Source organism: Microcebus murinus, unplaced genomic scaffold (assembly GCF_040939455.1).
Source record: "Microcebus murinus isolate Inina unplaced genomic scaffold, M.murinus_Inina_mat1.0 scaf069_hap2_Mmur4.0, whole genome shotgun sequence".
Lineage (NCBI taxonomy): Eukaryota > Metazoa > Chordata > Mammalia > Primates > Cheirogaleidae > Microcebus > Microcebus murinus.
The window spans coordinates 1-13,889 of NW_027439015.1; the positions used below are offsets into that span (position 1 = coordinate 1).

The 13,889-nt window shown below is 62.3% G+C and overlaps 3 pseudogenes; all 3 read left to right on the forward strand.

The window, feature by feature from the left end:
- Nucleotides 1–2,767: 2,767 nt before the first annotated feature.
- On the forward strand, nucleotides 2,768–2,886 carry LOC142869312 (uncharacterized; annotated as a pseudogene).
- A 3,858-nt stretch (nucleotides 2,887–6,744) lies between these two features.
- LOC142869323 (uncharacterized) lies at nucleotides 6,745–6,863 on the forward strand (annotated as a pseudogene).
- A 3,864-nt stretch (nucleotides 6,864–10,727) lies between these two features.
- Nucleotides 10,728–10,846, forward strand: LOC142869325 (uncharacterized; annotated as a pseudogene).
- Nucleotides 10,847–13,889: the final 3,043 nt, after the last annotated feature.

A 13,889-nucleotide genomic window follows, 5' to 3' on the forward strand; every position in this document is an offset into this window, starting at 1 on the left:
CGACACCCACCCGAAGAAGGTGATTCCTCTGTGTCCACTTAGGTGTCCATCGGTTCGTACCCATTTGCTGGTGAGCGCGAGCACGTGGTGCTCGTGTGTCCATTCTTGGGATACTTGGCTTACTGGAACGGGTTCCAGCTCTGGCCAGGAGAACCACGAGAGGTGCCCCCTCACCGCTGCTCCTCATAGCCGAATAGCACTCCGTGGTGTCCACGCGCCACATTTTATTTACCCACTCGTGGGTCGATGGGCACTCGGGTGGCTTCCAGGTCTTTGCGATTGTGACTTGTGCCCTGACACTAACCCTAACCCTTACCCAGCCCGTCTCCTCCACGGCCCCTGCCTGACTGACTCCTTCCCGCCCGGCCTATCACCTGTCACCGTCCTCTGCCCCTGCCTGACACGCTCCTCCCCGCCCGGGCCGTCACCGTCCTCGGCCCCTGCCTGACGGGGCTCCTCCGTCGCCTGGGCCTTCCAAGGGCTTGGTGTGGACGCTGGTTCCAGGACGCCCTCCCAGGAACCCGGTAGCAGGGCGGCCGCAGCGTCTCGCGCAACCCAACCGTCCGCCGGCTGGCCGCCATCGCTAAGTGGCCTGCGGGGGACGTGCTCCCGCTGTGCCGTGGGGGCCCAGCCTGGTGTCTTCTCTGAGGCCCCGCGGCTGCCGCTCCCCGCAAGGGGATAGCCGCGGAGGTGGGGACCGCCTCCTCATGGGGACGTACACCCAGCTCTCCACGTCGGATTCCGGGGCTCTCTGTCCTGCCAGAAGGCCCAGCTGGCCTGCGGGTCCTTAGAGTGGCAAAAACATCCGAAAACTGAGATTGAGGGTCCGGTGGGTGTCTGCACTTTTGTGCTGGGCACCCCAGGGAGGCCCGGTGGCTGGCTGGACAACGCGGTCTGCTGGGCTGGGGGGGGGGTTTGGAGGAGCAACTGATGCCCTTTGCACTTTGGGTAGCAAGTGTCTGAGGTGTCTCTGGGCCCTGTGCCATGTGGGGGCGGGGGCGGGGGCGGGGTGGGAGGAGGAGGAGGAGGAGGAGGAGGAGGAGGAGGAGGAGGTGGGAAGGGCCGTGGCCTGCAGTCGTGTTCCCCGGGGTGGCACAGCATGTGGCTTCTTCCACAGGCTGCTTGGCCTGGGCTCCCTGCACCTGGGCCTTTGGAGGACTGGCCCTGTGCTTGCCAACACTTCCTGCAGGGACCCAGAGCTGGGAGGTTGCATCTCTCAGCCCTGGGTCGGGCAGAGCCCCAGCGGGCCATGCCCACAACCTCTCTCAGCAGGGGTCCCCCAGAAGGCTCCTTTGGGACCAGGATTCTCTTGCGGGTGACTCTTTAAGGTCTGGCCCCTGGATGGAGGGGCACCAGGAGTAGAGGAGCAGGAAGGGGAAGGGGGTGGCCATGCGAGGGGACACTTTCAGGCCAAGTCCCAGCTTCAGTCTGATCCTCCTGGGAACCCCGGGGTGGACATCACACCTCCTGGTTGCCCCGCTCTGAGACAAGGAGCCGGGCTTCGCATTCCCACAGCAGCCAGTCGTGGGCTGAGGACACCTGGGGCGTTGGGAACTCCCTGGCTTCTCCTTGGTTTAACATCTGGAGCTGCTTGTGAATTGTGCCGCCACACACAACCCGAGTGCAGGTGTCTTCCGCACAGACTGCGGGCCTCGCTCTTCTGAATGCCGCTAGCTCGCGACCCACCCACGGGAGAACCTGGTCAGGGTACTTTCTCTCAGGGGCAGACTCTGATCCGGGCGGGCTACCGGTGTCTCTGTTTGCTCCTTTCTTTCTTCCACTTCGGGAAAGGCTTCCTTACTGGGTGTGGAAATCTCCTATGCCTTTCCTCGCCTATTCTGTCAGCTCTAAAATTCTCTTTCGGTTGCCACCCTCACAGATGGATTAGGAAACTCTTTGCGGTGCACTCATTAGTGAAATGACCTCAATGACGCTGGAATCCAATATCTAATCGCCGATTTTTAGCGAGTCCACACGCCAGGGTGGTTGGGGTCCAGTGCAGCCCCGGCCAGGTCCAGGCCCCTTGGACTGGGCCACAGGAGGACAAAGAGGAGGGTCCCGGCCCCCACGGTAGGTAGAGGTGCGGGCAGTTCTCCAAGGGCTTGGGTGTTTTCCAGAGGGAGGAGATGGAGGGGACTGATTTCTTCAGCGCCCCACAAACCACGCCACCCCACCCCACCCATGGGACACATCCCGAGAGAGAGAGAGAGAGAGAGAGAGAGAGAGAGAGAGAGAGAGAGAGAGAGAGAGAGAGAGAGAGAGAGAGAGACACCCCATACACTGGCTCCCCTCCCCCGTGCGCTGTGCCCCAGCCCTGGCCCGGGGGAATAGGCGGCCGCCGGGCCACAGGGTGGGGGGCGCAGCTGAAAGGGGTTGTGGGGGAGGGCCGCCCCTGGCTGGGGTCAAAGGGCGAGCGCCCCGCCCCTCCCGCCCGTGCGAGCTGGGGGTGGGGGGCGGGGAGGTGAAGGAGGCCAGGCAAGGAGAGGAGGGGGGCTTGAAGGTCTCCACCTTGGCGGGTCCAGCCGTGGAGGCGCATCTTGTGTGAGTGTGAGTGAGTGAGTGAGTGTGAGTGTGAGTGTGTGTGTATACAGAGACAGCCCCCAACCCCGGCCCACCCCGCCTGTCACCCCCGTCCCTCGGAGCCCGCGGGACCCGGCCGGCGAACTCAACAGGCCCGACCCGGCGCGGGGCCTGGGGCGGGGGGAGGAGGCGGCGGGGAAGCGCAGAGAGGCTCGGCTTCTTGAGCGGGGCAGGGGCGCCCTCCGCCGTCCACGGCCACACCACCCCGAACGCGCCCGATCCCGTCTGGTCTCGGAAGCTAAGCAGGCTCGGGCCTGGTTAGAACTTGGATGGGAGACCGCCCGGGAATACCGGGTGCCGTAGGCTTCTTCTTTTTTTTTTTGCCTCTGGTTCTGTCGCGTTTCTGGGAGTGCGGGGGCGGCCCGGGGTGGGGGTGACCCCCACCCTCAGCGTCCGCCGCGGTGCCTGGCGCGCCCCAGCCCGCACCGTGGGGCCTCCTCTTGTCCCGAGCCGCGACACCGCCGCCACGCGGCAGCATGCGTGGCTTCTGGACAGTCAGGTCTCAGACCAAAGGTCTGCTCTGTGGGAGCCGACACGCTGGAGGAAACCTTGAGAGTCTGAGAGGGGAGGGAGTTCCAGAAGAAGGCCAGGATGTCATTTTGAGGGAGTATGTGACCAGAACTCGTCCCGTTGCTTTTGGGGTTCTATGGGCTACACGTAGGAATCTTTGGTGGTGGCACCTGATGTTGGGGGATCCGGAGTCACACCCAGACCTGCTCCACAGGCCTCCTTTTACTTTTCTCTTCGGATTCATTTTTTTTTTTTTTTTTTTGAGACAGAGTCTCGGTTTGGTGCCCAGGCTAGAGTGAGTGCCGTGGCGTCAGCCTAGCTCACAGCAACTTCAAACTCCTGGGCTCCAGTGATCCTTCTGCCTCAGCCTCCCGGGTAGCTGGGACTGCAGGCATGCGCCACCATGCCCCGCTAATTTTTATATATATATCAGTTGGCCAATTAATTCCTTTCTATTTATAGTAGAGACGGGGTCTCGCTCTTGCTCAGGCTGGTTTTGAACTCCTGACCTTGAGCAATCCGCCCGCCTCGGCCTCCCAAGAGCTAGGATTACAGGCGTGAGCCACAGCGCCCGGCCGGATTCATTATTTTTAAAAAGTGTCTCTTATCTCTATTATTGCATTTTCTTTTCTCTCTCTTTTCAAGCAGATGATGGGAGTCCAAGTATTAAGGTGACATGTGTTGCCCGTGCCCCCCTCCCCCCCCCCGTGTTCTTATTCATTTACCTCTCATGTTGCTCCAGCATATTGTGGGGGCACCAATGTTAAGGTCGGGTGCGTTGCCCTCTCCCAGCCTCCCCCCTCGGGTCAGAGCTTCAAGTGCGCCCATCCCCCAGTCGGTGCGTACCCACCCCATTCCTAATGGATGTGTATGCCCATCCCCTCCCCCCACCCGCCCGACACCCACCCGAAGAAGGTGATTCCTCTGTGTCCACTTAGGTGTCCATCGGTTCGTACCCATTTGCTGGTGAGCGCGAGCACGTGGTGCTCGTGTGTCCATTCTTGGGATACTTGGCTTACTGGAACGGGTTCCAGCTCTGGCCAGGAGAACCACGAGAGGTGCCCCCTCACCGCTGCTCCTCATAGCCGAATAGCACTCCGTGGTGTCCACGCGCCACATTTTATTTACCCACTCGTGGGTCGATGGGCACTCGGGTGGCTTCCAGGTCTTTGCGATTGTGACTTGTGCCCTGACACTAACCCTAACCCTTACCCAGCCCGTCTCCTCCACGGCCCCTGCCTGACTGACTCCTTCCCGCCCGGCCTATCACCTGTCACCGTCCTCTGCCCCTGCCTGACACGCTCCTCCCCGCCCGGGCCGTCACCGTCCTCGGCCCCTGCCTGACGGGGCTCCTCCGTCGCCTGGGCCTTCCAAGGGCTTGGTGTGGACGCTGGTTCCAGGACGCCCTCCCAGGAACCCGGTAGCAGGGCGGCCGCAGCGTCTCGCGCAACCCAACCGTCCGCCGGCTGGCCGCCATCGCTAAGTGGCCTGCGGGGGACGTGCTCCCGCTGTGCCGTGGGGGCCCAGCCTGGTGTCTTCTCTGAGGCCCCGCGGCTGCCGCTCCCCGCAAGGGGATAGCCGCGGAGGTGGGGACCGCCTCCTCATGGGGACGTACACCCAGCTCTCCACGTCGGATTCCGGGGCTCTCTGTCCTGCCAGAAGGCCCAGCTGGCCTGCGGGTCCTTAGAGTGGCAAAAACATCCGAAAACTGAGATTGAGGGTCCGGTGGGTGTCTGCACTTTTGTGCTGGGCACCCCAGGGAGGCCCGGTGGCTGGCTGGACAACGCGGTCTGCTGGGCTGGGGGGGGGGTTTGGAGGAGCAACTGATGCCCTTTGCACTTTGGGTAGCAAGTGTCTGAGGTGTCTCTGGGCCCTGTGCCATGTGGGGGCGGGGGCGGGGGCGGGGTGGGAGGAGGAGGAGGAGGAGGAGGAGGAGGAGGAGGAGGAGGTGGGAAGGGCCGTGGCCTGCAGTCGTGTTCCCCGGGGTGGCACAGCATGTGGCTTCTTCCACAGGCTGCTTGGCCTGGGCTCCCTGCACCTGGGCCTTTGGAGGACTGGCCCTGTGCTTGCCAACACTTCCTGCAGGGACCCAGAGCTGGGAGGTTGCATCTCTCAGCCCTGGGTCGGGCAGAGCCCCAGCGGGCCATGCCCACAACCTCTCTCAGCAGGGGTCCCCCAGAAGGCTCCTTTGGGACCAGGATTCTCTTGCGGGTGACTCTTTAAGGTCTGGCCCCTGGATGGAGGGGCACCAGGAGTAGAGGAGCAGGAAGGGGAAGGGGGTGGCCATGCGAGGGGACACTTTCAGGCCAAGTCCCAGCTTCAGTCTGATCCTCCTGGGAACCCCGGGGTGGACATCACACCTCCTGGTTGCCCCGCTCTGAGACAAGGAGCCGGGCTTCGCATTCCCACAGCAGCCAGTCGTGGGCTGAGGACACCTGGGGCGTTGGGAACTCCCTGGCTTCTCCTTGGTTTAACATCTGGAGCTGCTTGTGAATTGTGCCGCCACACACACCCGAGTGCAGGTGTCTTCCGCACAGACTGCGGGCCTCGCTCTTCTGAATGCCGCTAGCTCGCGACCCACCCACGGGAGAACCTGGTCAGGGTACTTTCTCTCAGGGGCAGACTCTGATCCGGGCGGGCTACCGGTGTCTCTGTTTGCTCCTTTCTTTCTTCCACTTCGGGAAAGGCTTCCTTACTGGGTGTGGAAATCTCCTATGCCTTTCCTCGCCTATTCTGTCAGCTCTAAAATTCTCTTTCGGTTGCCACCCTCACAGATGGATTAGGAAACTCTTTGCGGTGCACTCATTAGTGAAATGACCTCAATGACGCTGGAATCCAATATCTAATCGCCGATTTTTAGCGAGTCCACACGCCAGGGTGGTTGGGGTCCAGTGCAGCCCCGGCCAGGTCCAGGCCCCTTGGACTGGGCCACAGGAGGACAAAGAGGAGGGTCCCGGCCCCCACGGTAGGTAGAGGTGCGGGCAGTTCTCCAAGGGCTTGGGTGTTTTCCAGAGGGAGGAGATGGAGGGGACTGATTTCTTCAGCGCCCCACAAACCACGCCACCCCACCCCACCCATGGGACACATCCCGAGAGAGAGAGAGAGAGAGAGAGAGAGAGAGAGAGAGAGAGAGAGAGAGAGAGAGAGAGAGAGAGACGCCCCATACACTGGCTCCCCTCCCCCGTGCGCTGTGCCCCAGCCCTGGCCCGGGGGAATAGGCGGCCGCCGGGCCACAGGGTGGGGGGCGCAGCTGAAAGGGGTTGTGGGGGAGGGCCGCCCCTGGCTGGGGTCAAAGGGCGAGCGCCCCGCCCCTCCCGCCCGTGCGAGCTGGGGGTGGGGGGCGGGGAGGTGAAGGAGGCCAGGCAAGGAGAGGAGGGGGGCTTGAAGGTCTCCACCTTGGCGGGTCCAGCCGTGGAGGCGCATCTTGTGTGAGTGTGAGTGAGTGAGTGAGTGTGAGTGTGAGTGTGTGTGTATACAGAGACAGCCCCCAACCCCGGCCCGCCCCGCCTGTCACCCCCGTCCCTCGGAGCCCGCGGGACCCGGCCGGCGAACTCAACAGGCCCGACCCGGCGCGGGGCCTGGGGCGGGGGGAGGAGGCGGCGGGGAAGCGCAGAGAGGCTCGGCTTCTTGAGCGGGGCAGGGGCGCCCTCCGCCGTCCACGGCCACACCACCCCGAACGCGCCCGATCCCGTCTGGTCTCGGAAGCTAAGCAGGCTCGGGCCTGGTTAGAACTTGGATGGGAGACCGCCCGGGAATACCGGGTGCCGTAGGCTTCTTCTTTTTTTTTTTGCCTCTGGTTCTGTCGCGTTTCTGGGAGTGCGGGGGCGGCCCGGGGTGGGGGTGACCCCCACCCTCAGCGTCCGCCGCGGTGCCTGGCGCGCCCCAGCCCGCACCGTGGGGCCTCCTCTTGTCCCGAGCCGCGACACCGCCGCCACGCGGCAGCATGCGTGGCTTCTGGACAGTCAGGTCTCAGACCAAAGGTCTGCTCTGTGGGAGCCGACACGCTGGAGGAAACCTTGAGAGTCTGAGAGGGGAGGGAGTTCCAGAAGAAGGCCAGGATGTCATTTTGAGGGAGTATGTGACCAGAACTCGTCCCGTTGCTTTTGGGGTTCTATGGGCTACACGTAGGAATCTTTGGTGGTGGCACCTGATGTTGGGGGATCCGGAGTCACACCCAGACCTGCTCCACAGGCCTCCTTTTACTTTTCTCTTCGGATTCATTTTTTTTTTTTTTTTTTTGAGACAGAGTCTCGGTTTGGTGCCCAGGCTAGAGTGAGTGCCGTGGCGTCAGCCTAGCTCACAGCAACTTCAAACTCCTGGGCTCCAGTGATCCTTCTGCCTCAGCCTCCCGGGTAGCTGGGACTGCAGGCATGCGCCACCATGCCCCGCTAATTTTTATATATATATCAGTTGGCCAATTAATTCCTTTCTATTTATAGTAGAGACGGGGTCTCGCTCTTGCTCAGGCTGGTTTTGAACTCCTGACCTTGAGCAATCCGCCCGCCTCGGCCTCCCAAGAGCTAGGATTACAGGCGTGAGCCACAGCGCCCGGCCGGATTCATTATTTTTAAAAAGTGTCTCTTATCTCTATTATTGCATTTTCTTTTCTCTCTCTTTTCAAGCAGATGATGGGAGTCCAAGTATTAAGGTGACATGTGTTGCCCGTGCCCCCCTCACCCCCCGTGTTCTTATTCATTTACCTCTCATGTTGCTCCAGCATATTGTGGGGGCACCAATGTTAAGGTCGGGTGCGTTGCCCTCTCCCAGCCTCCCCCCTCGGGTCAGAGCTTCAAGTGCGCCCATCCCCCAGTCGGTGCGTACCCACCCCATTCCTAATGGATGTGTATGCCCATCCCCTCCCCCCACCCGCCCGACACCCACCCGAAGAAGGTGATTCCTCTGTGTCCACTTAGGTGTCCATCGGTTCGTACCCATTTGCTGGTGAGCGCGAGCACGTGGTGCTCGTGTGTCCATTCTTGGGATACTTGGCTTACTGGAACGGGTTCCAGCTCTGGCCAGGAGAACCACGAGAGGTGCCCCCTCACCGCTGCTCCTCATAGCCGAATAGCACTCCGTGGTGTCCACGCGCCACATTTTATTTACCCACTCGTGGGTCGATGGGCACTCGGGTGGCTTCCAGGTCTTTGCGATTGTGACTTGTGCCCTGACACTAACCCTAACCCTTACCCAGCCCGTCTCCTCCACGGCCCCTGCCTGACTGACTCCTTCCCGCCCGGCCTATCACCTGTCACCGTCCTCTGCCCCTGCCTGACACGCTCCTCCCCGCCCGGGCCGTCACCGTCCTCGGCCCCTGCCTGACGGGGCTCCTCCGTCGCCTGGGCCTTCCAAGGGCTTGGTGTGGACGCTGGTTCCAGGACGCCCTCCCAGGAACCCGGTAGCAGGGCGGCCGCAGCGTCTCGCGCAACCCAACCGTCCGCCGGCTGGCCGCCATCGCTAAGTGGCCTGCGGGGGACGTGCTCCCGCTGTGCCGTGGGGGCCCAGCCTGGTGTCTTCTCTGAGGCCCCGCGGCTGCCGCTCCCCGCAAGGGGATAGCCGCGGAGGTGGGGACCGCCTCCTCATGGGGACGTACACCCAGCTCTCCACGTCGGATTCCGGGGCTCTCTGTCCTGCCAGAAGGCCCAGCTGGCCTGCGGGTCCTTAGAGTGGCAAAAACATCCGAAAACTGAGATTGAGGGTCCGGTGGGTGTCTGCACTTTTGTGCTGGGCACCCCAGGGAGGCCCGGTGGCTGGCTGGACAACGCGGTCTGCTGGGCTGGGGGGGGGGTTTGGAGGAGCAACTGATGCCCTTTGCACTTTGGGTAGCAAGTGTCTGAGGTGTCTCTGGGCCCTGTGCCATGTGGGGGCGGGGGCGGGGGCGGGGTGGGAGGAGGAGGAGGAGGAGGAGGAGGAGGAGGAGGAGGAGGAGGTGGGAAGGGCCGTGGCCTGCAGTCGTGTTCCCCGGGGTGGCACAGCATGTGGCTTCTTCCACAGGCTGCTTGGCCTGGGCTCCCTGCACCTGGGCCTTTGGAGGACTGGCCCTGTGCTTGCCAACACTTCCTGCAGGGACCCAGAGCTGGGAGGTTGCATCTCTCAGCCCTGGGTCGGGCAGAGCCCCAGCGGGCCATGCCCACAACCTCTCTCAGCAGGGGTCCCCCAGAAGGCTCCTTTGGGACCAGGATTCTCTTGCGGGTGACTCTTTAAGGTCTGGCCCCTGGATGGAGGGGCACCAGGAGTAGAGGAGCAGGAAGGGGAAGGGGGTGGCCATGCGAGGGGACACTTTCAGGCCAAGTCCCAGCTTCAGTCTGATCCTCCTGGGAACCCCGGGGTGGACATCACACCTCCTGGTTGCCCCGCTCTGAGACAAGGAGCCGGGCTTCGCATTCCCACAGCAGCCAGTCGTGGGCTGAGGACACCTGGGGCGTTGGGAACTCCCTGGCTTCTCCTTGGTTTAACATCTGGAGCTGCTTGTGAATTGTGCCGCCACACACACCCGAGTGCAGGTGTCTTCCGCACAGACTGCGGGCCTCGCTCTTCTGAATGCCGCTAGCTCGCGACCCACCCACGGGAGAACCTGGTCAGGGTACTTTCTCTCAGGGGCAGACTCTGATCCGGGCGGGCTACCGGTGTCTCTGTTTGCTCCTTTCTTTCTTCCACTTCGGGAAAGGCTTCCTTACTGGGTGTGGAAATCTCCTATGCCTTTCCTCGCCTATTCTGTCAGCTCTAAAATTCTCTTTCGGTTGCCACCCTCACAGATGGATTAGGAAACTCTTTGCGGTGCACTCATTAGTGAAATGACCTCAATGACGCTGGAATCCAATATCTAATCGCCGATTTTTAGCGAGTCCACACGCCAGGGTGGTTGGGGTCCAGTGCAGCCCCGGCCAGGTCCAGGCCCCTTGGACTGGGCCACAGGAGGACAAAGAGGAGGGTCCCGGCCCCCACGGTAGGTAGAGGTGCGGGCAGTTCTCCAAGGGCTTGGGTGTTTTCCAGAGGGAGGAGATGGAGGGGACTGATTTCTTCAGCGCCCCACAAACCACGCCACCCCACCCCACCCATGGGACACATCCCGAGAGAGAGAGAGAGAGAGAGAGAGAGAGAGAGAGAGAGAGAGAGAGAGAGAGAGAGAGAGAGAGAGAGAGAGACGCCCCATACACTGGCTCCCCTCCCCCGTGCGCTGTGCCCCAGCCCTGGCCCGGGGGAATAGGCGGCCGCCGGGCCACAGGGTGGGGGGCGCAGCTGAAAGGGGTTGTGGGGGAGGGCCGCCCCTGGCTGGGGTCAAAGGGCGAGCGCCCCGCCCCTCCCGCCCGTGCGAGCTGGGGGTGGGGGGCGGGGAGGTGAAGGAGGCCAGGCAAGGAGAGGAGGGGGGCTTGAAGGTCTCCACCTTGGCGGGTCCAGCCGTGGAGGCGCATCTTGTGTGAGTGTGAGTGAGTGAGTGAGTGTGAGTGTGAGTGTGTGTGTATACAGAGACAGCCCCCAACCCCGGCCCGCCCCGCCTGTCACCCCCGTCCCTCGGAGCCCGCGGGACCCGGCCGGCGAACTCAACAGGCCCGACCCGGCGCGGGGCCTGGGGCGGGAGGCGGCGGCGGGGAAGCGCAGAGAGGCTCGGCTTCTTGAGCGGGGCAGGGGCGCCCTCCGCCGTCCACGGCCACACCACCCCGAACGCGCCCGATCCCGTCTGGTCTCGGAAGCTAAGCAGGCTCGGGCCTGGTTAGAACTTGGATGGGAGACCGCCCGGGAATACCGGGTGCCGTAGGCTTCTTCTTTTTTTTTTTGCCTCTGGTTCTGTCGCGTTTCTGGGAGTGCGGGGGCGGCCCGGGGTGGGGGTGACCCCCACCCTCAGCGTCCGCCGCGGTGCCTGGCGCGCCCCAGCCCGCACCGTGGGGCCTCCTCTTGTCCCGAGCCGCGACACCGCCGCCACGCGGCAGCATGCGTGGCTTCTGGACAGTCAGGTCTCAGACCAAAGGTCTGCTCTGTGGGAGCCGACACGCTGGAGGAAACCTTGAGAGTCTGAGAGGGGAGGGAGTTCCAGAAGAAGGCCAGGATGTCATTTTGAGGGAGTATGTGACCAGAACTCGTCCCGTTGCTTTTGGGGTTCTATGGGCTACACGTAGGAATCTTTGGTGGTGGCACCTGATGTTGGGGGATCCGGAGTCACACCCAGACCTGCTCCACAGGCCTCCTTTTACTTTTCTCTTCGGATTCATTTTTTTTTTTTTTTTTTTGAGACAGAGTCTCGGTTTGGTGCCCAGGCTAGAGTGAGTGCCGTGGCGTCAGCCTAGCTCACAGCAACTTCAAACTCCTGGGCTCCAGTGATCCTTCTGCCTCAGCCTCCCGGGTAGCTGGGACTGCAGGCATGCGCCACCATGCCCCGCTAATTTTTATATATATATCAGTTGGCCAATTAATTCCTTTCTATTTATAGTAGAGACGGGGTCTCGCTCTTGCTCAGGCTGGTTTTGAACTCCTGACCTTGAGCAATCCGCCCGCCTCGGCCTCCCAAGAGCTAGGATTACAGGCGTGAGCCACAGCGCCCGGCCGGATTCATTATTTTTAAAAAGTGTCTCTTATCTCTATTATTGCATTTTCTTTTCTCTCTCTTTTCAAGCAGATGATGGGAGTCCAAGTATTAAGGTGACATGTGTTGCCCGTGCCCCCCTCCCCCCCCGTGTTCTTATTCATTTACCTCTCATGTTGCTCCAGCATATTGTGGGGGCACCAATGTTAAGGTCGGGTGCGTTGCCCTCTCCCAGCCTCCCCCCTCGGGTCAGAGCTTCAAGTGCGCCCATCCCCCAGTCGGTGCGTACCCACCCCATTCCTAATGGATGTGTATGCCCATCACCTCCCCCCACCCGCCCGACACCCACCCGAAGAAGGTGATTCCTCTGTGTCCACTTAGGTGTCCATCGGTTCGTACCCATTTGCTGGTGAGCGTGAGCACGTGGTGCTCGTGTGTCCATTCTTGGGATACTTGGCTTACTGGAACGGGTTCCAGCTCTGGCCAGGAGAACCACGAGAGGTGCCCCCTCACCGCTGCTCCTCATAGCCGAATAGCACTCCGTGGTGTCCACGCGCCACATTTTATTTACCCACTCGTGGGTCGATGGGCACTCGGGTGGCTTCCAGGTCTTTGCGATTGTGACTTGTGCCCTGACACTAACCCTAACCCTTACCCAGCCCGTCTCCTCCACGGCCCCTGCCTGACTGACTCCTTCCCGCCCGGCCTATCACCTGTCACCGTCCTCTGCCCCTGCCTGACACGCTCCTCCCCGCCCGGGCCGTCACCGTCCTCGGCCCCTGCCTGACGGGGCTCCTCCGTCGCCTGGGCCTTCCAAGGGCTTGGTGTGGACGCTGGTTCCAGGACGCCCTCCCAGGAACCCGGTAGCAGGGCGGCCGCAGCGTCTCGCGCAACCCAACCGTCCGCCGGCTGGCCGCCATCGCTAAGTGGCCTGCGGGGGACGTGCTCCCGCTGTGCCGTGGGGGCCCAGCCTGGTGTCTTCTCTGAGGCCCCGCGGCTGCCGCTCCCCGCAAGGGGATAGCCGCGGAGGTGGGGACCGCCTCCTCATGGGGACGTACACCCAGCTCTCCACGTCGGATTCCGGGGCTCTCTGTCCTGCCAGAAGGCCCAGCTGGCCTGCGGGTCCTTAGAGTGGCAAAAACATCCGAAAACTGAGATTGAGGGTCCGGTGGGTGTCTGCACTTTTGTGCTGGGCACCCCAGGGAGGCCCGGTGGCTGGCTGGACAACGCGGTCTGCTGGGCTGGGGGGGGGGTTTGGAGGAGCAACTGATGCCCTTTGCACTTTGGGTAGCAAGTGTCTGAGGTGTCTCTGGGCCCTGTGCCATGTGGGGGCGGGGGCGGGGGCGGGGTGGGAGGAGGAGGAGGAGGAGGAGGAGGAGGAGGAGGAGGAGGAGGTGGGAAGGGCCGTGGCCTGCAGTCGTGTTCCCCGGGGTGGCACAGCATGTGGCTTCTTCCACAGGCTGCTTGGCCTGGGCTCCCTGCACCTGGGCCTTTGGAGGACTGGCCCTGTGCTTGCCAACACTTCCTGCAGGGACCCAGAGCTGGGAGGTTGCATCTCTCAGCCCTGGGTCGGGCAGAGCCCCAGCGGGCCATGCCCACAACCTCTCTCAGCAGGGGTCCCCCAGAAGGCTCCTTTGGGACCAGGATTCTCTTGCGGGTGACTCTTTAAGGTCTGGCCCCTGGATGGAGGGGCACCAGGAGTAGAGGAGCAGGAAGGGGAAGGGGGTGGCCATGCGAGGGGACACTTTCAGGCCAAGTCCCAGCTTCAGTCTGATCCTCCTGGGAACCCCGGGGTGGACATCACACCTCCTGGTTGCCCCGCTCTGAGACAAGGAGCCGGGCTTCGCATTCCCACAGCAGCCAGTCGTGGGCTGAGGACACCTGGGGCGTTGGGAACTCCCTGGCTTCTCCTTGGTTTAACATCTGGAGCTGCTTGTGAATTGTGCCGCCACACACACCCGAGTGCAGGTGTCTTCCGCACAGACTGCGGGCCTCGCTCTTCTGAATGCCGCTAGCTCGCGACCCACCCACGGGAGAACCTGGTCAGGGTACTTTCTCTCAGGGGCAGACTCTGATCCGGGCGGGCTACCGGTGTCTCTGTTTGCTCCTTTCTTTCTTCCACTTCGGGAAAGGCTTCCTTACTGGGTGTGGAAATCTCCTATGCCTTTCCTCGCCTATTCTGTCAGCTCTAAAATTCTCTTTCGGTTGCCACCCTCACAGATGGATTAGGAAACTCTTTGCGGTGCACTCATTAGTGAAATGACCTCAATGACGCTGGAATCCA